The following is a 25546-nucleotide window of genomic DNA, read 5'->3' on the forward strand; positions in this document are numbered from 1 at the left end:
AAACTAACTAAAATGACAGAAAACATCTTTCAGAAGAATTATTGAAAGTGTTCTTTGACTTTTGAGTATTAACATAGAGGAGGCAGGATTTATGACCCGTACTGCAGCCAGCCACCAGGAGGCGATCAAGATGCTTATGTTGTCCAGTCTTTATGTATAGTCTTTATTGTCAGCCAGTACAGATTCAGTGTTATGGGTCACTATGATCCATCTTTATTTATTTTTAAGGCAACACCAGGCCCAACTTCTAGTTGCTTTCCCACTTCACAAATCTCTCAATGGTTTTCATTTGAACCCTGAAATGTATTCATGAGCAAAATTTAAATACGTCCATTACAGCTCTCACAGCGGAGAATAACTCACCGTCTTTGTGTAAGAATTCTTTGAAGTACTTTGGACCAAGTATCCATTAATGTAAACTCAGAAACAAAGTCCCGGCCACATTCCTGAACACAATAAGAATATATCAATGACAAAGACCAGTGGACGATAATGCCGCCGCCTGGCTGAACCGGCCCATTTTTTAAAAGGGTTTCATTCTTAACATGAAATGCAGCCATATTTCAAAGCTGCCACTTCCTTTAATAGGAAATATGGAGAAAAGAATATAGTCTCAGAAGTTGTTTTGAATCTTTTTTGTACCAGAAGTTAGATCGGAACTATATCTGACCCTTCTCCATGGCAACCGTCTCAAAAATGAGAAATACACCTAAAATTAAACTCGACCTGTGCCAACGTGGAGAAGTTAATTCACACCTTCATCATGTCCTGTCTTCCAGGAGGCAGTTACCAGACAGGGAGACACTACTCCTCTTCCTCCTCTTCCTCCTCCTTCTCTTCAGTGGTCACTTGTCTCCTCGGAAATTGATTCCAGCTTTTAGGTGATGAATTTGAAAGCTCAGGTAGAAGTTGAGCCTGCAGACAATGACAGAATTATAATCCCATATGATCCAGAGGCCAGGTGGAGATTCTGGTTGAATCCAATATCTTTGATTTGGTCTGAGTCAGTTAATGCTGCGGATGAGGATCAGACTTTCAATCTTTCAATGGAACATTCCAATCTTGCATGGAGTTGATTTTAAACCTTGTTTTTAAAAAAGTAATCTTACACATTGGTTGTATTACCTTTGCAGAGGGGGATATGTTTCCATCTTTGTTTTATTATGAGATGGATTAGGTGAAGAATGTGGAACCGATTTTAATGAAATTTACTGGAGCATGACTCAAAGAAGATTTTGGTTCCGGATCAATGGCAGATCAGGGAATGCTTTTTTAACTTTTTCAACACTTTCCTTGATTTCTCAGATAATAATTCATGGATCTTGATTTGTTTCTCTCTCATCTCTCCCTTTCACACCTCCCTGTGTGGCGAGCAAACACATTTGTATATTAATTATATATAAATAACACCCACAGTCTCTGACCGCCACAGTGATCCCAGCGTTCTTTTTGTCCTCTCAGCCTCTCCCTCACTCTCTGCATCCACATTGAATATTCTTTTAAAGCAGTCTCGGGGGGGGGAAACAGGGAGGGAGGCTGCGCACTGAGCGCTGACCCTCACTGACTGCAGACATCCTCCTCTACAGCATGCTCCAATTCCTAATTTTACCCACCGTTGTGCACGTGGACACACACACGCAGCTCGAAGCAGACGTGCGCTCTGCCTGTTGCTGCTTCCTCCCCATACAACAAACCACAGTGCTGGTTCTTGTTCAGTGTTTACCTCTGACCTGTTTGAACCGAGGTCAAGATATCCACAATATGACCCAGGGGGGTGGAGCAGCGGCAGAAAGGTCTCGCTGTCAATCATCATGGTTCTCCACATTTCTATTGACTCAACCAATTAAAGAAAAATAATCAGTTGAACATAAATCAGTGTTTTTTAGATAAACCACCAGCTGGTGATTGACTTCACTTGTGGGGAGCCGTTATCCATATTTATATACAGTCTGGTTTGAACCTTAATGATGTTAAAATAAGATTAAGATACATTTATTTGTCCCAAACACATGCACAGACATGCACAAGCACACTCATGCAATTGTAGGGAAATTTAACCTCTGCTATTAACCCATCTGGTGCAGGACACACAGAGCAGTGGGCAGCCATGTACGGAGCCCGGGGAGCAGATGTTGGGGGAGTAAGGTGCCTTGCTCAGGGGCACTAGACAGGGTAGGGAGAATCCTCTTGGATTTTTGGACAGATCAATCCAGGTTCGTCTTTTTGTTGTTTCTCCATGGAGTCGAACCAGAGACCTTTTCGGCCCATAGTCCAAGTTTCTGCCACTAGTCCACCACCTATCCTCTAGTGCCCCTGAGCAAGGCACCTTACTTACTCCCCCAACATCTGCTCCCCGGGCGCCGTACATGGCTGCCCACTGCTCTGTGTGTCCTGCACCAGATGGGTTAAAAGCAGAGGTTAAATCGCATGATGCTTGTTGTTAGTCTTTCCTCTGTGGAAATGAAGCTGGGTCACATGTGGTAGGATGTGTGTTCTTTGTGTCTCTGCTGGGAAGGTGTACAGGACATTGCCCACACACATACTCCAGCCACTCCTTGACCACCTGCCTGATTATCGTCTGCAAATGAGACGCCCTCCTTGACTTTTCTCTCATATGAAGTCAGACCATGTGTCTAAGTAGATAAGCCTTTCAAATTTGTGCTAGAAACTTTTTGTTGTCCCTCTTGACTTCCCTGCTCTACCTCTCTGTGCCGGCTGTGCTCGTCCATATCTTGACCCGCCGGCTGAACGCGCTCCGCACTCCATCCTTTCTCCAGTGTGATCGCTAATTGAAGGAGGGACTCACTGATGGCGGTCGCTGCGATGGAGAAGAGAGAGGGGTAGTCTGTGGACGGATTGAAATAACCAGGTCAGTGAAAACAGGCCGGTCAGGCAATTCAAGGTTTATGTTTTCAGCACCTTCCAGCAACAGAAGCTTGTAGCCTCTTAAGCAGCGGGAGAGATTCGCCTAAAATGCCTGTCTGAGGAGTACCGAAGGTAAATTGAAAGCTGTTCTTGAACCATTTGGAGTACATGCATGATCTTGGTCTCTTTGAAAGGTAACATTCTAAACTTTCCCCCCCAACAGTCAGAATCAGTCTAAGTGCTGTAATAGCAGTTGGAACACAGTGAAGTAGAAGGTTTTTATTTCAGCCTGAATATTTTTTGGTAAACAGATGCCTGCAGATGACTCTAGCTGGGACGTATGAGCTGGAAAACACACTGGGACCTGAGCATGAAGCCTTGACTAGCCGTGGTTCAAATTTGATAACAATACCACACAAAATTAATATTTCACAGATTTTTTCCTAAGGGCATGTCTAGGCGTTTTCCACAAAGGCCATTTGGAACTATGGTAACCAACTAGGCTAAAAAGGCTACTTTTACACTCAAAATCATACTTTTATATAAAAGAGGCAAAACCTGTCATATGGTTTGAAATTTATACAAATAAACATCTTTCATGTTGTTTACATCTTGATGCTGGCTGCGCTGAGATTACGCAACAGCTGACTGTGGCTATTCTTTGATGTAATAGTGTGTTTTGGACTGATTATGTTACTGGATTGGATCGTCTGGACCTTTGTACCAAGACTGTTTTTGTTGGAATGTTATCGATCTGTGGATTAATATGATGCTTCTTAGGTGAGTGACGTCGACTTTGTGATTGTTTTTTTTTGTGTTAGTGTCTTGACTGAGACGTTAATTGTACCGGCTGTGGTGATCGGATCTGGAAATGGTTTACATCAGTTGAATCGGAAGAATCTTAGCTTTCTAATGATATGTTGCATCAGTATCTAGCGGTACGAGGCAGTTCTGAAAATAACAATGTTTGAGGCTTATCGGCAGCACCGGCCCGCTCGTGAGCCGGTGCTGTGAGATTGTCACAAGCAGCTCTTTTTTATTACACTGCACATGTCTGTAATCAGGAAAAACAGGCAACAACCATGTGTGTGGGCTCAGACAGAAAGAGCACGATGCCTGTTGGACTGGGGTCCGGCTCAGTTAGCTTTCCCTCGGGCTTTGACGGATTTGGACAGTGAAATGAGGCTGGAGCTTCACTTTTAACACACAACAGGTTTTCCTCCAATGTGCATTCCGTGCCTGGCTGGATGTTTCTTCTCAATCGGCTGCGAAACGGCTGCTTACAGCTGTTGAACTGTGACTGCAGTGTGTGAGAGAGCCTGTCGAGTGACACGCTGCACTTGCTCTTTGCTCGCCGCTGAGAAAAGACCCGGCACATGCCATTAAATAGGATGTGTTTCAGAGCGCAGTGGTGCCACTGTCAGGTCGGGCCGGGCAATTGACCGAAAATGTATCAAAACAGACGTTTGTGATCTCTTACAACCTCATGTCGGTTATTTCGGTTGATACTTTCTCCCGTTGTGTGCGTTCATGTCCTGTCGGGTTTCCGTGTTCATTTTGCAGTAGTGGACCAGGTACCTTGAACTGTGCTTTATCCCCCTGCTGCGTGTCCGCCCTCTCCACTCCAACGCTGACCTCAGTTCACTTTACACGAATATATTAAACACCAACACTAAGCTGAAGTCAGAAGTCGTTATCTGAGCAGCACTGAAGTTTACTTTGTGTTCGTTCGATTCACTCGAGAGTTTATGAGGCGAGTAATAAAACGCTTTTTAAAAAGTCCAGCGTTTTATTCTCACCCACACACACACAACTCGAGACATGACGTGATGCGCAGAGCCAGGCCATCAGGGTTAAGGTGATTTATCGGATTAATAAAATAATTGGTCATTAGTTGTTATGATGGTGGTATTGATTCAAAGTCAGGGGTCAGGTTCTATCTGAAATTGCCTTGAGGTAAAATGTGTGGTAATAAGAGATCCACAGGAACGTCTAACTGCTGTGAAAGTTGGTTGTGGGTCTCTGACTTACTCCTTCAACAACTTTCATTGCCAGTAGCCTGAAATTTACATTGTGTGGGAAGCTCAGTGCCTGGAATATTATGAAAAAAGTGCCATTGGCTAAAAATAAGAGTGAGTAAGGGCAGTAACATTTGTAATATCTCAACTCCAAGTATCTGCAGATCCAGAGTACTAATCCGATACATCGCACACTTGTCCTACATTTAGAATCTTTGCTCTTCACTGCTTTAAAGCTGTTATATAAGAAAACAACACGTCCAGAAACTGCTGTGGCTCTGAAAATTAACTCTGCTGCTAAATGTGACTGAATTAGTACAAGATATTTTAAAACCACTCGATTTGACATTGGACTGAGGGTCTTATTAAAGTGGATCATTCAAATAACAGGTGACACGGGACACCCTCAATGAGGTTAGTAGCCAGAGATCTGCAAATAGAACATTGACTCTTGATAATAGTGAAGCCTTGAAACTAATTGATTCACACACATTGTTTCTTGTACCTTTGACTCTTTTCGAAAAACTGTTGCTTTTCAAAAACAGTTGCTAAGAGTTGAATGCCTACTTATCGGAGACGTTCTGTCAATCGCCTGAAGGATTTACAGCATGTATTCTTCACAGGGAAAAAAACTGACTTTGAGATTTTGCCCTGTGGTATCAGCTATTTTAAATTTAGTCATCTTTTCTTTGCTATTTCTGAAGATTATTTTACCTTGGCTCACATGGATAAAATTAACCACTGACAACAACAGGGCTAATTCCAGCTCTAATCTGCATATCAAATAGTTGTGCGGTTGGAAAACTTTTTTTGGGAAACTCCCTGATGCTTTGTGTGTCTGTGTGTAACAGAATGTGATCTGTTTCCTCCCTGAGCTCTTGCTGTTTCTTTTAGTGCGTGTTATTTCTGTATTTCTGACTGGGTGCAGTGGTGTGCCTCCCTCGGCTCGACGTGTGAACTTAAAGGACGACCTTCTTCTGCATCCGAGACGACTTAACACTGAGTCACTGTGTTTGTGTGCATTCAGTGTGTGTACGTGCATCCAGTTGTGTTTGATGTTTGTGCTCAGTATGAGGACGGCTGGGTGTCATTGTCTTCGACTGCTGCTGAAAAGACTTCTGTGCTTCCCTTTCCCACTGTGGGCTGAGAGAGGGGACTGCTGTATGACAAGCCAGTGATGTGTGTATGATCTAAGAGGACACTTTCTGCTCCCTCTCTCTCTCTCTGTGTGTGTGTGTGTGTGTGTGTGTGTGTGTGTGTGTGTGTGTGTGTGTGTGTGTGTGTGTGTGTGTGTGTGTGTGTGTGTGTGTGTGTGTGTGTGTGTGTGTGAGAAAACAAACAAGTTTTAGAGAAGAGTTCTAGCTGATTGTCGATTAAAGAGAAACTGAAAAAATAAGCCACGGCTCCAGTTGCGTCTTGAAGTATGTCCTAAAATTCATCCATTAAAGGGGAAGTTCACCCAAAAATGAAAAAGAGTTTGAGTCCACAAAACACTTCTGGAGGTAAACAGCGTTGCAGCTGAATCAAATACAATAGAAGTAAATGGTGACTCCTTCTTCAAACTGAAATAAAACAACCGAAAAATATATAAAATGCCTCCAAACTGCTCCTTTGGGCTAAAAACAAGGTGTAAATGACGCTGTTTTAAATCGAATTTGAATGTTGTGTCTTACGGACACTTGGACGACACCACAGCAGCAGGATGGAGGCATTTTTATATATTTTTTCTGTTGTTATTTTCTGTTTGAAGAATCATCACCATTTACTTCAATTGTATTGGATTTGGCTGCAACGCGGTTTACCCCTGAAACTCCGAAAGTGTGTTGTGGACTCAACACTCCACCCACCACCTCCATCGGCATAGTGGTGAGTAGATAATGAGGACATTTTCATTTTTGGTTGAACTTTAGGCTGTCATGGGGTCTCAATACCAGCTGTGCACGTATATGAGGAGGAGAAGGTAGATGACCACAACGATAAGAGCAAATGCCGCTGCAGCCCTAGAATAAGAAGAGATAAAGGACACGCGTGCAGCAGAGTCACCTACTCCCACTCACATTTACAGACACAGCACATACTGTACCGGCAGGAATGAACAGGTGTGAAAAGACGTAGATATAACCAAGTTGTTTAACCTTTATTTTACAAAGTTTTTTCTTGCGACAAAAAGTTAAAGCAGTGAAAATCTATTTTTTGATTCAGGTATTTGCAGCAGAGAGAAATGAATGGAGCGTTTCAACGCGAGCTTGTGTAAAAAAAAAATACTGTGCTGAAAGGAAAATAACTGGAAATATATGTATTGTGTTTTGAGATGTACTCTTAGATTTCAAGAGTGGCGGCTGCAGTAGGAAACTCGGCCGGAAAGTTATAATTTAGAGAATGGAAAGCCATACATTTCTCAGAGTCACGATGGTGCTTAACTTTGGCCTGAAGCATTTGTTACAGTTTGAATGAGAAACTTTTCCATGAAAGATAGAAAATTTAAATTTTCATGGTATTTTCTATGCATGACTTCTGTATCTGTATGAGACCTCTCGAATTATATTAGGAAAAGTCAAGCTGTTATTCACGTGTGTCTGTGAGACAATGAGGCAGCAGGTTTAATACCATGTTATTATTTACGTCTGCTTTTATACGGTATGTTCTTACAGTATAAACACGTTAAATTTTCTTCTGTGATAATGATGGATTTCTGTTCCACAAACATTGATAAAGCCGCAACTCAGTTATTCCTTTCTCACAATAGATGGTAACAATATGCCATCGCGCAACAATAGACATTCAGACTGAGGAGTGTGAATGAATTTGACTCCATTTCCCCTTAAGGTCAGTGAACCATCAAACTAAAACTGAAGCGGCTATTTTAAGATTTTAAAAAGTTGCTTTAAAGTGACACTATCCAACTTACACTGAGCAGCAGTGGTTATTGTTCTGACTGTGAGCTCCAACTCACTGAACTAAAACAAGTTCGATCAGTGTCAATTCTGTATGATCCCTGATGCAGAGGTTACAAACAGGCTACACTCTGTTTGGAATGAATGATATTTCCTGCTGAACATCAGGGATGAACGCTTGTTTTTTAATGACTGCAGTGTCTCTTAAAACACTTTTACATTTTGGCTTTGATCTGGTAGTTACTGCTCTTCATTCTGACAGTTTAAGCAAATAACAATCACTCAGTTATCGTACTGCTCGCCAAAGTAACAGGAACATGTGTCAGTGTGTGAAAGGGATTGAAAGAAGCCTCATTCTTCCTGCTGCAAGTCAAGTTCACAAGTTAAAATAGTTGCATAACGTTGCTTTAGGTTTGACGGGTTGCACCTGCCTGACTCCTGTTTCCACTCCAGTAAATTATATATTTCATTCATGTTGAGTCGATATTTTAGCTGAAACCAACACCGAAGCCGAACCACTCCACACTGCTTGATATTATTAGTCTTTATGCCATTAATAATCCAAAGCAATTATCTCTTAATTCTTCTCCTAAATCAAATCGTGGGTGAGTCACTTTTGGGTTAATTTGTGGAATTAACAAGGCTGCCAATGTTAACGGGGCCACGGAAGATTATATCTGGCAGCAGTTCAGTCAGCGCTGCGAGAACAGCAGCACTGATATCAGGCCTCCGTGGTTAGTGCGGCAGGTCGTTGTGACATGAATCTAATCTGTGAGGCAGGAGACACTGTGCAAAGTCACAGCATCACTATTTTATCTCAATTGAGACATTATCACCTTGAAAAACCGTAAAACTGCCGACGCTGTGCAGTGTAATATTCTCACATCCAAATGAAAATACACTCCTGCCCTTTCTCTCCAAATAATGTTCGATAAAAAAAACTCTGCAGCTACTTGACCTGAAGCTTTTCATCCCTAGTAGTTAAGTTCGAGGTATAAGTCGTCTTTGGAGTTGGAATTTACAGAAGCACGTTACAACAGGATGGATTGGCCTCGCTATTTAGACGTCCATGCAAAAACAAACACTTTAGAACGAGCTCTGAAGAGCGCGGGCTTTGTTGCATTATTAATGGTCACACAGAGATCCGACGAGGGGAAGAGCACAAGGAAGAAAGGTGGAGAAAATCCAAGAAGTGGGAGCAAAGAAGAGAGAGGCTGGTGAGAGAGAGAGAGAGAGAGGAAACGAGACACAAAGCAAGAGGACGGCGAGGAAAAGGGGATGAAAGCCAGAAGAAAGCAAGAAGTATTAAGGGTGGAAAACAAGCAAGAAAGAGTGACAGCAGAATGGAAGCGGAAAGTTAACGCTGGCGAATTTAGGAAGAAAGTTGGATTCATCTCATTTGAGCTGGTTCATCCCCACTGCCTCTGTGCGTGTTTCTGTCTGTGCCCGATCAGCAAGCCTCACAGTCTGTGCCCCCCCGACTCGCACAACCTGGAGCAAGGAGCTATTTAAGCACCCCGGTAAATTATTCAGAAACCTGAGCAGTGTGCTGAACAAACTCTTAAACTAATTGTACCTGAACTTTTTATATCTTGTCTTGAATGTTTTATTTTTATAGACCTGCCTCCCTTGTCTTTCTCTTCTTCTTCTTTTCTTTTCCTTGCGCGTGTTGTTAACGGGACCGAGTGAGATGGATGCATCGAGAGCCGACTGGAGCCGAACGGAGGAGAACTGTCCCCGGTTATCTCAACTCCAGATACTGTAAGAGCGAGAAAATCAAGCTCGAGGCGTGAGATTTGAAAAATAGGGCAAACTCTGTGATACAGTGCAAGCTCTATTGATCTTTTACAGTGAACAATGATTCGCAGGGTGGAAAATGATATTTGCTAGGAGCTGGATCGTTTTCAGGCAGTGGGTGAAATATCTCCAGCAAGCCGCTGATTTTTGTCCCTAAATGGGGTTTTATTAGTAAAAGAGGTTTTTTTATTCAGCACAGCAGCTAATGCCAGGTCTTCAGTTTATCCTCCAGCAGATGAGCCACATCTGCAGCTTTCATAACAGCTCGACACTTCCCTTCCCTTTGTTCTCTGACCCACTTTGCTTCTTGGCTTTTTACATCCACTCGACACCTCACCCCCAGACTCACCTCCGGGGGGGGGGGGGGGGGGGGCAGCATCCCTGTTCCAACACCGGCTGCAAACAATAAGTCTCGGAGCTAATTCCTCTTTATTTCCCTCGAGTGCCGTGTGGAATCTGATTTTTCAGTAGAAAAGATTTACTTTCCCCAATCAAAAGAAATGATGGCCTGAACCGTTAAGCTAGGCTCATTCATTCTTACACCTCCTCATATTGTCAGTGTGATGGCGGAGTGTTCGGGAGGCTTTATTGCCGCTGTATATTGCGAACTATCATTGGATCCTATGTGGGTGTCTTTCAAACCTCTAAATTGGACAAAGCACAGAGGAGATGAAGTGTTGCCGTTCTATAAATTGTATTTTACTCAGTGGATAGCATCACTTGCTGAATGAGTCACAAGTAAGAGAAGAGTTTTCTTTCTCTGCTTTACAACAAAAGAAAAACTGCATGACGCGATTTCTTTCTTACTAGACTTGGTCCACGCTGCTGTAGTGCAGCTGCCGGCTGACAGCCAGCTCCAGCTGTCAGAGAGGTCCAGAGGAAAGGCTTTCACTCCACACATCACACACACATCCCCCCCCGTCACCACCTCCACCCGCCCCCCCCTGCCATCCAACCTTTCCCTCTCCTGGTTTCAGAATCAAATACGGTCGAGAGGGAGGCTCACAGCTTTGTGAGGAACCTGTAAGTTGGCTTTGACAAAAGCATAAAAAATAAATGTGTTTTTCTACTGTGCTCTCGGGGAGGATATCTAACCACCGTCTAAAGGCACCAAAACAGTTTCCTCCATGTGCAACAACTGGCTGCTGAAGTCTCACAGAGGAGGAGACCATAAATAAAAATGGCCGTGAAGTTTAGTGGCGAAAGCAGCATCGCGGAGCACTTTGTGTCGTTAGCTGATCTTTGTGCCGTTTTCGTTAATCAGGAACAATTGTTGGGACTAGAATATGATTCCTCATTTCAGAAAAGAGGAATTAATACAACTTGATGGTTTCAAAATTAAAAAAAAAGGTCAAACAAAGAAGGAGGCAGAATAACTAAACTGGATAAACACTCACTTAATGCCCTGCCCACTTGAAACCTGCCTGTGTGTTTGGGCTGTGGTGATTTTAGTTGCAGCTGGTAGAAGTGACCTGCAGTATAAAGCTGAGGCAAGTAAAAGAGCTGCTGCAGGACTCACAGGGCAGTAGCTGTGAACTTTGTCCTGATTTGAGTCCAAGCCAAAATTATTGAAAGTGTATTAATATCGAACAATTCCAGGTCCAAATCACATGGTTCTCAAGATATATCCAAGCAAACAGATGGACACAGACAGACAGACAGACTAATTTCTTATCGATGTCCTTTAAACACAGTGAACCAGATGCACGCACAGAAGCAAATGATATTTTCTTCACGTAAAGTAGTATTTGTAAAGAGTTGACCTGCAGTTCAAACTGCGAGTACATACACTTACTTGGTACGCTTATTTTTCACCCACGCGTTTCCAGCCAGCTGTGGATGATGCAAGAAATTAAGCAAGAGACAGAATCCGTTGTATTTTAAATTTCACTCTACGCAGTTTACGCAGTGATCTGTTATTGTGGACCTCTGTTGTGTTTATGGAGATTGAGCTATCACATACAATTTGGTAACATATTCACTCATCCAATGCTGTGCAAAGGGTCTATCTAGAGTCATTTCATAGTGACCTGTGGGAGTGGGAACCAGCTGTAGTTGTTATTCAGACTGAAAACAACAACTGCATTAAAACAGGGCAAGGGTCCGTGTTGGAGGTGGTCTGTCGCTTCAGGCACCCGTGGAATTCAATCCCAGGAAGTTCTTCTCGAGTCCGATGGTTTCTAAGACAAGGTGGGGGTGGGGGGGGTAAACTGCAGGTAATCTGCACTGGAACATGTCTGATTGACCCATGCAGGGCTTTGCAGCATGATGTTTATGAAGGACCATACATGACTTAAGTATAAATAAATAAATGTATAAATAAATACAGAAATAAATAAATAAATAAAAAAGGAAATACAGAAATTAATACAGAAATAAATACGTTAATAACAACAGAAATGTCTAAATAAATGTCATGTCTTCCACATTTATTTATTTCTGTATATATTTATACATTTATTTATTTATACTTAAGTCATGTATGGTCCTCCATAGATGTAGTGCATCACTATGGCAAAAAGTGGAGGCAGGGTCAACTATTTTTTGTCCCTTGCCCCCGATGGTGTTTGGAGGGTGGGACTGAGCAACCAATCACAGGGAGGAACAATCCTCCAGGAAACCAATTATTAAAGGGATGTAGCAGAGAAGCTCAAAGCATCATTTGAAAGTGGAAAGCTGCTGATGCTCACATGATGTTCCAACACGGAGAAATCACTTTCTTCCTCCTCTAGGACTTCTATAAATTCCCTTGAGCACAGACCCTGTAAGTCCGTTACCCCACAAATACAACACAGAACAGATCTGTGTAATATTGGTAAAAGAAGAAACTGGCATCAGTAAAAATAAACTGATGCTATTTGGATGTCAGGGATTAATGCACTGCAGCCTGCAGACTCTGATTTGTTGTAGAATCTAAAAATGTCATGTGGAGGAAAAACAAACAACGCTCCATTAAGTCTGATTTCATACAGTCTACATTCAATAGACTATGACCTAATTCTCTATTAATCCATCCGCGTGCCTAAATGAATTTGAACACAACGCTTTTGTTTCCCTGTAATTGGTCGTCAGCCTCAGCCTCGGTAATGAAGAGGTGTTTTGTGAATTCATCACGAGTGTCGGAGTGTGGGAGACGTCTGCGGAGGGCTGGTACGCGGAGGGAAGAAAATTACTAAGAGCATAATTATCACTGTTCAACAGATAAAACATAACAACTGCTGCCTCAGAGTGGTGTGGTCTGTCTGAGTGACACTGAGGTTATGAGGAGATGCTGCAGAATGTAGATTTATACACACTTCTATATAACAATCCCTTCAGGTGTACATATATATAATGTATAATAAATAGAGCAGGAAGAAGAGGAGACATTTCTTTTTTAAAATATGATAAATTAATAATTTCAAACCAGAACAGAGAGCGCACAGAATGATCACTACTGTATTATCCCGCCTATAGTGTATTCATATTTATATTTTGATCCTGCTCATAGTGTATTCATTGTTCTTATATCATACAATTCCTCTTAATACTGTAATATTCCATATATATTTCTTACTGTACAGATCTTATTTATTTACATTTTCACTTTAATATGCACATTACTCTGCACTTTTACTGCCTTTTTTTTGCACTTCTGGTTAGATGCTAAACTGCATTTCGTTGTATAAGTACTTGTACTGTGCCACGACAATAAAGTTGAATCTAATCTAATCTAATCTTTGAGGTGACATGCTCAGTATTAAACCCGTGACTGCAGCTGTCAATATTTGTCAGTATTTGAGTTCACCTGCTGTGACTGCGTCCTGGAGCAGCGTGCACGCAGAGTGTTGTCAGCGTGATGAGAGAGCGATGCTGCAGATAAACAGACGGCTGCTGAGCTCACAAACGCTCTGGCTTCCGAGTCGAAAATAACAAACACGAGACGGCCGACTCTGAGTCAGTGGCGGCGTGTAAATCTATGGATAACGTGTGAATCCTATATGCTGACTTATCTGTATCGTTCTCGTGGTTTCATGAGAGAGGAGAAGGTTGTTGCCTGTTGCAGGATCAACTGCAGCTCCACCAGAGGCTTTCTGTACATTATGCAACCTGAAATATTTACTTTGTGTTTACATAAATGTAAAACTCCTTTCATGCAACATGCAACATTGAACAATCCCCTGCTGTTTGTGTTAAACAGGGATCTGTTGCATCGCTGCAGCACTTCTTCAGTCATTATTAATGAAACATGTCCCAACGGTCAAACAGTTTCTGATCAAAAAAAAGAAAGTTTAGCGTTTTCTTATGATTGTAATTCAAAGTATGTTGAACAGCATTAAAATGATTTAAGTGTGAATTTTGTGGGGTTAACATAAAAATGTTTTAGTTCCAGGACTGAGAAAGAAATTAAACAGGGCCATATAATAATAATAATGAGCCTTCAAAATATAAATTTATGCGTGTACATCATCGACCGTAAATAAGGATAAAGTGAAGCGATCCCGATTCTCAAGGGGAGTTTTTGTCGTTTTAGGTCGTTTTTATCACAGCAAAGTTTGGGTTTAATTAGTGATTTGATGAAAAACAGGTCATCATGATTGACAACTGAGACTGACTCGTGATTGGTTGAGTGTGTGTATTGGTGGGAGCATCGAACCACAGCTCCATCCCTCTAAATCGCCACTGTGCAGACTCTGATGTCATCCATGTGAGCAGGCAGCGTTCGTATTCGGGATATTTTGGCTTAATTTCTGGATAGAAGGACGTAGACGGGTCGTCCATCCGTATATACACTCTACTGTGTAAACCAAGTGTCATGGAAGTTATTGAATCTAACTGTTCTCTAAGATAATGTAACACAATCATTCTGTTCTTACATAACTATGCTCAAAGTACAGGTGGAATAAATTCTACGTAATGTTTGCGTCTGCCTGATACCAGTAAATGTCTGTTAGTTTTGCCATAAATGGCCTTGTGACTATTTGATGTTCTAATGTCTATACGCTCAGGAAAGGGGGATGCTGTTGCCTCTTATCTGATAGGTTCCAACCACTCAACTCGTCATGCTTGCGTGGTATCGGAAGATGACGTAGTGACCGTCAGATTAGGCATTTAAGCCAGCATCTGTCTCTGCCAAATGGTCAGACCTTCCACACCTGCAGTGGTGTTGACAGATCTGTCCCACTTGGCCAAGTGTTCACTCAGAAACTCTGTTTGTGTTCAACTCTATTCTCTGTAAATTGTTTTCTTGACTGTTAATTTGATACTTTGATATCATTGAATTGATCACTCAGTCTGATGGTCTATTTCCTCACCAGGGAATTAAAAACAAAATTCCCAGCACACCAAGGAGGACACCTTATAAAGGAACTGGCTGTAATGATTTATTATTTTGATACTAGATATGCCCAGAAAGGAAAAGACGCTTTATTACAGTCCTATCTGATAACCGCAGGGTTTTTTTTCCTGGAACAGACCGACTTCAACATGGTCCACTGAAACTTGTTATTGACTAACATTTAATTGACTATTAGAGTGCAGGCGATCATACAGTACGTGTATAGTGGCATGTTTAGATCAATGTAAAATCCACTTGCTGAACTGATTGCTATTCCCTCCCGTGTTTTATTTTGAGCAGAAATATTGCAAATCGTTGATTCGGAAAGGCCTTGACAACGAGGTCAGAGAATAAATAAATCCCATAAAATGTGCGAGTCAGTCTACCTTCAATCACTGATCCCCTATGATATACTTACCAGAGCAGCTCTGAGGAAAGAAATGACTAAAACCCATCTTCAAGGCCGCTGTGTTTCTTTTTCATGTGACGGCGATGTTCTTACCAAACCACTTCAGTAGGAAAAAAAAATGTACTAAAAACCCATCTTCAAGGCAGCTGTGTCTCTTTTTCATGTCAGGTTCTGGATGGAGAAACGCCAGGATGTTACTAATGAAGTAGTGACGCCCGGAGATCTCGCCGTTTCATGGCCACTCGACCAGCTGATCAGCCATTCCGTTTCTGCTTTTGAAGCCAATCAAAGTAAACGGTGGACCTCTGACACTCGAGGAGTCCTCTGGCGTTATTTGTCCGCTCTGCGTATTTGTTTTCACAGACTCAATACCCTTCGGGGTGGGAACTGAGAAGTGGCGTACACGCTGCTGACATGCGTGTCCTGGAGTAATGAACAAACAAATATGTCCGCTGCAGTCGGTCCCTTGAGGCTCAGCACGTGCGGGGATAATAGCTCATGAAGAGTCTGTGAATGATGGCTTATGTGTGATCACCATCAGCCATCACTCGCCTTAATTAGAGAAAACGCATTCATCTTCCGCTGTGTTCTGGGCTCACGCTGGAGTCTCCTTGGGGATTCTCCCGCTCTCTAAATTCCTCTCGCCCTCCTCTTCTATCTGTTGTAAGACGCTGAAAGAGAAGAGGTGCCCGATGTAATAGGCTTCACAGTGACACACTTCTTCCTCCTCCAAATAAATCCAGAAATCTCCTGTCTTTCTCGTTTCCCCTTTGTGCGTCCTTCGATTTTCTCGAAAAAGACCACTCTTACAATTCAAGTCAAACTTGGCGGGTGTGTTTCCGAGGAGGTGTTTTTACTTAGTGTTTTGGATAAGTGTTGCCCAGCCACATCTTGTAAAAATGCCACACAACGACACATTTTGATCAGGAGAAAGTGCCATGAGGATGACTTATTAAGCAGGTTAGATGAGAGTGCTGTGGCAGCACCGGTCCTCCAGTGAGAAATCTGTCACTTTTGTGTTGCAGATGTGTTGTTGACCTTCACCTTTAACCTCCCTGTTGAACACTGAGGACATTGATTTATCCCTCTCTGTCGGATTATCAAAACAAATGCTATTTATAAAATAATTTCAAGCCTAAATGGCACTTGAAAATGGTAAGCCAACCATTAGTCACTGACACAGTGACCTGTTAAAAGGAACAGTGGAAATTCAGTCATGACGTTTATTTGATTCCCCATCTCTGCTGTTTCCAGGACTATTCTCACCATCCTCTCAGAACCCTCCTGAAATGAATGCGGACGTCCAATATTATAATATGCATTATTATTATTACCATCTCTGGTTGATATTGGAAAATACATGTGTGTGTTGTCAAGGAGATATGAACCTACACTTGTATCTCATTAATGAAAAGCAGTTCATTGTGCAATTACCATTTGTTTTGTTCGTCTCAACATAGATTTATTCCTCAGATCCTTTTTTTTTGATCAGCCCTGGGACGATGGCAGGTCGTGGCTGTTCTCTCATTTCTCTCCCTTTTAACCGGTCTCTCAGCATTTCAAGTTATAACACTTTTCTGTCCTTATTCATGATAATCAATGTTTTGCCGTCTAAGGTGAGTTATGTTTTGGCCCCTTTTAGCTAATTGTTTTCATTTCACGGCCCAGACCTTTATCAGTTTGGTTGAGTCTCGCCCGTCTCGTTTGCAGCAGCAGCAGGCAGCTCACTTTCAGACTGAGCTGGTGATTAGCTGCTGAACATCGTGGAGCATTTAGCAGTTAAAGAGGCAGATATTTCCCTCCGGAGCTGCAGATCAAAACACAGACGAACGGAGAGAATATTGGACAGAGGTTTTTTTTCCAGGTGGTGCGAAACATGAATTCACATAATGTTGCTCTGTGTCTCCATGTGTGCAGTAATTATGCAACTGTTTGATGAAATGTTTTTCCACATCAGCTTCAAAAGGCATGTCCGTGTTGGGTTTACAGCTTGTTACACTGGCCCCCTGGTGGCCAACCGGCTGCAATTAAGTGATAAATCAAAAAGTTTTGAAAGTGTAAGGGTGGTGAGTCAAACCAAAAACTGTAATGAATGTGAAATGGAGGCACTGGGACTCGTCAACGGCAGATTTTTCACTGATTCAACAGAACTAACAGCCATTATCGTAGGAAATATTGTTTATTTGATGTCAGCACTGGACTGGATGTGAGATGTTTATATACAGCCTATGTTGTTGCCATAAAAACCCAAATTATTTTCCATGTGTTCTGTTTATGTTACAGTCTGATATTGAATATTATGTGTATCAAATTCTGGATTGTTATAGCTGGAATATTAGGATGCTTTCAAACAGTTTGGTCCTGACCTTCGGATTTTTCTTTTCAGTCTAAACGGAAATGAGAGATTTGAAAGATGCCACGTCCAGACCAACAGCCAAAGATTTAATTCAACTAGATAAAGTTGTCTCGGTCCAGACCAAACTGAACCTTGGCTTGCATCATTAACAGTTCCCATTTCCTTTTTTTTTTTTTTAAAACGCACTTTTGGAGCAATTGCAGAATGTTGTGTAGAAGTAGAAAAAGAAGCGGATACCAAGCAAGTCAAAAGCAGCAGGCATCTACAAACCAGTCCATATCAATTACAGGTAGACAAAGCCCAGGTAGACAATAACAGAACAATGTCAAAAATTTGAATTTCTCCACTGCCTTAAACACAATGTGAAACCAAAACTAACCAGATAACATGTAAACAATCCAGTAAAGACATGAACCTTGGTTTGGACTGTCAGATGTTTAAACACTCTCAGTGTGCATGTACACGCACAGAGTGGTTCTGATGTTCATACAGTTGCTCACTGGCACCTTTACATGGTTTGTCTGTGCATTGACAAAACAAAGCTTTTGCTCCTGTTCACTGCAGTAAAAGAAAGGAAATAAACCGGTTTCAAAGTGCTTGTAGCTAAATGAAGCGACGTGATGAATAAATCGTGAGTTGATGGAGGAGCACGAGTCGGACAGAGGCCTCACTCAGCTGCCTGCTGCGGTCACCATGTCACCTTCAAGACGAAGGCTGAAGTGGATTAATCATTCAGGCTAAAGGTGAAACAGTTTGAATTTCAAGGTCTCGTGAACGTGCTTGTCAACCTTGGCTTCAAGTGTTTGTTTGAAAGTCTCACATCACTGGTCCTCGTCTTTTTTACACCGAGCTAAAATATCGATCAGCATTTGTGTGTCTGTATTCCCATCACAATCATACCATCAACGAGAGAAACGCTTCTCAACTCCCGCAGAACATTTACTTCCCTTTTTTCGGGGGAAGATTCTTTAAATCTTTAAATTCGTATTCATATGGGATGAATTTAATCTTTCTGTGCGCTGGAGTTTCTCATTTGCAAATGATAAACTTCATATATTGGCAAATGTAATAGAGTGCCAGGCAGAAAGAGAAAATAAAAGTTTTAGGAGATTTTTTGGTCTATTGCAGCTCTTCAATTTCTTTTTTTTTGTCTGCCTACAAGGACGTGAGATAAAGGGAACACATTTGTTGACAATCTCGTTATGAACCCAGCGCTCGTGGTCCGCAGAAAGAGACAGAGGGAGAGAAAGAGACAGAGAAAGAGAGACAGAGAGAGAGAGAGACAGAGAGAGATAGAGAGAGGCTGGTCGACTGTTTCTGCTCCTCCAGCTGTGAACAAACATCTTTAACATGCATGCTGTTTGCTCGTCCTCTTTGCACCCGTGTAGCCGCAGCGCGTCTCTGCAGGCGGCTGTGAGGTGTTTGGAGTCAGACATCGTTAATCCTTCTGATACTTGTTTGTGTTTTGGGCTCAAACCGTCCGAAGCCCCATGCGTCAAACTGTGGAGACACTTTGGCCAATTTGCCAGCGACTGGACGCCCTGCCCGGATACGGAAAGTTTTGAATGTCGTGTGTGTTATGAAAAGCTCCCGAGTGGTTGGAAGAAAAAGGGGGTTGCTGAAAGATTCATAGAACCCTCGTTCAACAGGCGTTTCCATGGCAACACTACAGTCTCTGGCTAAAAGAACCGAAGGCCTCAATGCAGACACGGCTCCACCGCCTCAAAGACCCTTTGATTTCTGTGTACACAGAGCAACACATTCGCACACGAGTGCACGCACACGGACTCGCGCACAAAGACTCACACGTGGCTCTCTTTTGTGTGTGTGTGTGTGTGTGTGTATCATATTGTCGTGAATGTCTGTGCTCATTTCGTTGCCTTCCTCTCGGAGATTGGTCTGTTCTCACTTTTGCTTTGCGATGACACTTGACTTGATTTCCAGCAACTCAAAGGCAAACATTGTTTTCCTCATTTGATTTCAGAGATTAAACATTTACACGGCGTTACACGACTGATTAGACATAATTACTTGGATACGGGATATTTGGCTGAATGTGGGCAAACAAGAGTTTGAAATGATCGTTTGTGAAATGGTCACAAATATATTTTCCTCCTTTGTGTGGCTGATAAAAGCACAACTATTGTGAGAAAGAAAGCTTGTTGTATTCGGACATATTTTAGTTGAGGGATATGTTTCATTTATTTCTCCATATAAAAAGGGTACAATCTGTTTTCATTTCCTCAAATTGCCCCATATGAGGCGCTGAACCTTCCGCCCACGGTGTAACGTGCCCTTGTTTCATAAATAAAGCATCCTCCTAAGTGAAACAATTTACTGCACAAGTAAGACAAGGAAGACACATTATTATTGCAGCATCTCATCGCCCCCAGCTAAGATCTGGATGAGGTTCCACCACGTCTCCACAGAAACTTTAAGTCACGTGGAGACGAGGGGGGGCACTCGGAGCTATATCTGCTTACAAGAGCGTCCATGCTGAATAATAAAATGCTAAATATGTCCGTCCTGTGAGACCGGCAAATGAAATACTTAATGAAGTAATAAGATGCTCCATATTTTTCATGCTGGTGGTGACAAGATGGAAATAATTCAGCTCTGTGGCAGCCTCAGCGCCGCTTTCCTTCTGGCTGTGTTCCCTTTGTTTTGGGAACAAGGTGAGTGGAGGTGGGACCTGGAGTAAGCTGAGGTAATTTACACACCCCATACTGCATCTGGGTTAATTACTTAAATCAAACATTTATCATTATTTATGACACACACACACAGACACACACAGACACAGAGACACAAACACACACACACACAGACACGCACACACACACATATTTCGTATTTCAATAACTATTTTAAGAGCACCCACAGTGACCATAGAGTTACTTTTTTCAATCCTTTAAACTTGATGAAACTTCCCCCACAGTCACCAGCTCTAACAACTTCAGATCCTTGTGAATGCAGTTCCAGGAAGAGGAGGCAGCATATTTTAAAGCTTTTATGCCAAGTTCTGTTTATAGACTGTGTGGTCTCCCTCTTTTGTCGCATACTTTTGAGCCAGATTGTGACAACTCGGAAATGGACGAGGGACGATTGGATTCAAACACCAAGAAGTAAACCAAGACAAAAAAAAAATGTTTAAGGAAAGTATTCATTTCCAGCTGCATTCACAGCAACAAACTGTAGAGGTAGAAAAGTGGACATTGCCAAGAGAAACGTCCACACGTCACAGGACTCGTGACACTGAAAGCTAAGGCGCCGTTAAAGGTTGGGTAGTAACTTTCTATCCACACTCCAACGTGCCTTCATTTGTCCTTCCTCTTCGCTGGAGTGGTTGTGTTGCAACTTTTCACAGGGCGCTGACACCCTGAGCTGGCTGCACACAGGCAAGGTCGACGGACAGAGGATAAAGTACAGAAGTGGACGAGTTGGAAATAGCAAGGTTTCAGCTCTTTGTTCAGTTTTGTGCTGTGACGTCCAGCTGCTTCTTTTTCTTTTTTTTTGTGATTTGCTGCTTTAAAGGTGATTTAGGATTCAAAAAAAAAAAAAATGTAATATCTTATTATTCAGTCATTCAGTGAACATCCACCTCAAACTAAGAATGTTTGTGTTTTCATTGTTGAATTGTCCCGTTACCTGAAGGCCTCTCCTACACGCTTAGCTGAGGAGGGGGAGGGGGTGTGTGTGTGTGGGGGGGTGATCGGTATTCAGCTGTAATCTTCAGCTTCTTGCCACTAAATCCTGGATGTGTTACATGTAGATATGCTTTGTTCATATCTGGTCTTTTCAATCTGAGACCAATTTCTACACAGTCAGTTTGAATTGTGCACATATATGCATGCATTTTGGCCTGTTTCCATTTGGGCATTGATGTGATTGTATGATTATGTGTTTTTATGAATGACACTTAGGAAGCAACAGCTTTCTGCGCTTGTCGGGACTGTAATGATGTTTTTAAAAGCGAAAATATCCAGTTATTCATGTTTGTTTCTGATGTGGTTTTTCCTGATGCATATTTTATAAAGGTCCAAAAGTTTCTAAGCTGCCAGCCACGAGTCCGTCCTGCTCTGATAAAGACCCACTTAAAGGGACTCTTACCTTTGTTGCATTTGAGAATTACAGCACATTCGAATCATCCCGCCTTCCTCCAATGCCCCACCCCCTCGTTCCCATCCGCGGTGTTTTTTCTTTTGTTTTTCCCCCTGGGAGCGGCTGTTTCAGTACGCCGTGGACCACTTTGGTCCGCCATCGTCAGTCGCTACGGTCGATACGGTCGCTACTCGCTACTGTCTGCCGTGGAATCAAAACAAACCCTATAGTTGAGGACGGGCCTTGATGACGCGGGCCCGAATGCACCACAAGAAGCAGACGGGCTTCCTGTCTGTTTCCATGCAGCAAACAGACAGGTCTGTCGGCCAATAAGGTCCTTCGGTCCGAAGAATTTTATTGGTTGAAGTTTTCACTAAATATTACGAGAGTGAAATAATTGTTTGCTTTAACTCCTGGTGGGTCTGTCTTGCATTTTAGAGTGTCATTACCTTATTAATACCAATTTAACCTTATCCACAAAACGTGTAAAAATGCAACAAAGGTAAGAGTCCCTTTAATAAGGACTGAAAGCATGTTTCATCTGCAAATCTGACACAGATATCTTCTTTAAATCTCCAGATCTGATTCCTTCCAGCAAACAGTTGAACATGGTTTCACCTTGCTTGAGATGTGACGCCTTCAGATTGTTGTTGACGTCAAAACAGAAGGACGTGTCGTGTGGAAATCAAATGTGGAGAAAAAAAGCTCAAGGACCCGAGAAATGACAAAACATCAGCACAAAGCTCTGTGCGTCGGCTGCGAAGATGAGTTCTTTCATCATTTAGTTTCTCCAAAGGCAGGCACTTCAGAAATAATAAGAGTAATGAATGTAACAAGTTTGAAAAGTGCGGTGAAAAGCCTGATGAACTCCCAGGTCCCAGAGAAATGTTTAGGCTTACAGTGACCCCTGCTGTTCTCTGCTGAGAATCACAGGGGTGTTGTTTAGTGAGCAGCAGGCTCAGAGGAACAGCACAAAGGAGGCCTCCTGTGATTGGACTTCATATATCACCGCTCTGACTCACACTTGTATTTGAATAGCTGATTGTGAGAGTGGTGTCACTTATTACACTTTTTAAACTAAACGCCAGAAACTACAGAAACCCGAAATCCAGTGGTGTATAAAGTACTTGAAAGCCATACTTGAGTAAAAGTACAGATATCTTACCTGAAAGTGACTTCGGTAAAAGTAAAAGTCACCCGTCAGAAAATGACTTGAATAAAAGTCTTAAAGTAGCTCATATTTAAAGTACTTAAGTATCAAAAGTATCTGGTGTTGAAATGTACTTAAGTATCAAAAGTAAAAGTACAAGGTGCTTTTTATAGTAGTCCTATACAGACACAAAACAATCCAAAATGTTTCTCCTCAAGATTTATCTCAACTGACTGAAAAATTTTAACAACAATATGAATATAATGTATGTAATGTATAATTTTACAAATTTTGAACCCTAGATGAGAGAGAGAGAGAGAGAGAGAGAGAGCTGCGTCAACCTCCGCTGCTCAAGTAACGAGCCAGTTTGAGAATGTAAGAAGTAGAAAGTACACATATTTTGTTCAAATGTAACGAGTAAAAGTAAAAAGTCGTCAAGAAAATAAAAACTCAAGTAAAGTACAGATACGTGAAAAATCTACTTAAGTACAGTAACAAAGTATTTCTACTTTGTTACTTCCCACCACTGCCGAAATCACATTTTAATGCGAAGCCGTCACGTTCAGAGACGTCGTCCAGGAGACATTTAGATGCCTGTTGTCACAAATACAACACAGACACATACACACTGTTTTTTTATCCTACACTTATTTCCATCCATAGAAAAACCTGCATCACCTGAAACATCAATTGAGTTAATAATTTAGCTAGATTGTGAGTGGTGATGCACGTATTCTTCCACAGTGAGTGGACAATAAGAAGAAAAGTTGAACGGGATGTTCAGTTTTTAATATTTTATGTACAGACTCATGGCTTATTTTATTTGAAATTCAAACTTTTGCAGTTCCTCTCCAGTTTGATGGTAGAACATAGGGAAATATGAAGAAGATACTGAGATATGCTGCAGGGGAAGACGCTCTTTGACCACTGACAAATGGCCACACATACTAATGTGAGAGTTACAGCTCAGTGAATCTGATATTCATGCAGTGAAGTTTAAATTGATTTAAAACTAATTAATTGACTTTTGGAAAAGGTGGCCTTGCTGCTACTTTCATTCATAAGGCATGAGAAGTTCCAAGAGGTTGAGACGTATTCTTATAATGTCATAGCACGACAGTATTGTACTGTCTCTCATTGCAGGGTATTGCGTGTTGTGTTTCTGCTGTTACACATGCAACACAACATGGAGTAAAGCGGCACACAGGGTTTAAAAGGTGCATAGTGTTCCTTAGTTCACTGATATAACAGGACAATGAATGATGTTCAAAGAAAAAGTTACACACAGAAAACTACACATTTTCTTGATAACAGAGGCGTCAGTTGTCTTTAGGTTTCATTGAGTTTTTGAGGTTTCTATTGGCAGATGCTTCATTGTTAGTTTATCCAAAATCTTAATCCAGAACACATTGTTTAGACTAAGTAGCTCTATTCCATTAACCAGTTTATTACCTTAACAACACATTCTCTTTCAGCATCTAATGAGTGGAGACTTTATAACTCCTTAGTTTCAGTCTGTGAAAAACAGCTTCACTCTGCCTCTCTTCCTTCACCTCTTTCCCCCTTGTCCACCTCCCACCCCTCCCTTCTTCCCCCTCCTCTTAATTGCTCTTCCTTCTCCCTCCTCCTAATCATCCCGTCCTTTTTTGATTCTCGTCTTCTCGTACTCCTCGTCCCTCCTCGCCTGAGCCTCTCTCTCTCTCTCTCTCTCTCTCTCTCTCTCTCTCTCTCTCTCTCTCTCTCTCTCTCTCTCTCTCTCTCTCTCTCTCTCTCTCTCTCTCTCTCTCTCTCTCCCTCTCTCTTCCTCTCTCTCTCCTGAAGCCTGTCCCACGCTGAGGGCCTCGCCGGTTAATGGCTGTCATGTTTGCTCTCTGGTGCAGGTGCGGTAAGTGGTGCAGACAATCTGTATTACAGAGGGTCCATCTCATGCATGGGTGAGCTGGCTGATGGGGCCTGCCTAAGCTAATAGGCTGTGGATGCAAAGGCCATGGACCCACAGCACTCTACGGCTGGAGGGCTTAAGTAGCTGCGAGCTAAATGCAGCGTTCAGGGCCGGACAGAAAAATACACGCTTGAACAAAATGGCAACTACACAAGCATGTTACGTGATCTGTGCACATGAAGGGAAAACTGAAAGGCACTGCAGCAGCATCTGTACCATGTGTAGTTTTCTGCTTCTTCTTCCCCCCCCTGTCTGCTGCTTTATGCCGTCCAGACGACCATAATTGGATCAAGCGCTGCAGATCACCTCTCATTACAGAGACTGACAGAGCCTGTCTCAGCTGCTTTGTGAGAGGACTGACGGCAAAACAAGGGAGAGTTTTGTGTGTGTGTGTGTGTGTGTTTGTGTGTGATTGTGTCAGACAAAAAGTGTAAATTTCAGGTTCGGCTAATTGTCAAGAGCTGCTTATTTACTGAAGAGATATTCAGAGATGTTCCAATCTGAAACCAGTGCAGAGAAAGACTTGGTACCTGACGGGTGTAAAGAATCACATACATGCCAACGCCCGTCCCAGTGCTATTGAAGGCATTTCTGATGCTGGTATAAGAACATCTCTAATTTAAAGCACAGTTTAAGTTTCACAGTGCTGCCAGTAGCGGATGTTATGTCCCTAACATCCGCTTGTGGCCATTAATAC

The sequence above is a fragment of the Limanda limanda genome, chromosome 17 (assembly GCF_963576545.1).
Source record: "Limanda limanda chromosome 17, fLimLim1.1, whole genome shotgun sequence".
In the NCBI taxonomy this organism is placed as follows: domain Eukaryota; kingdom Metazoa; phylum Chordata; class Actinopteri; order Pleuronectiformes; family Pleuronectidae; genus Limanda; species Limanda limanda.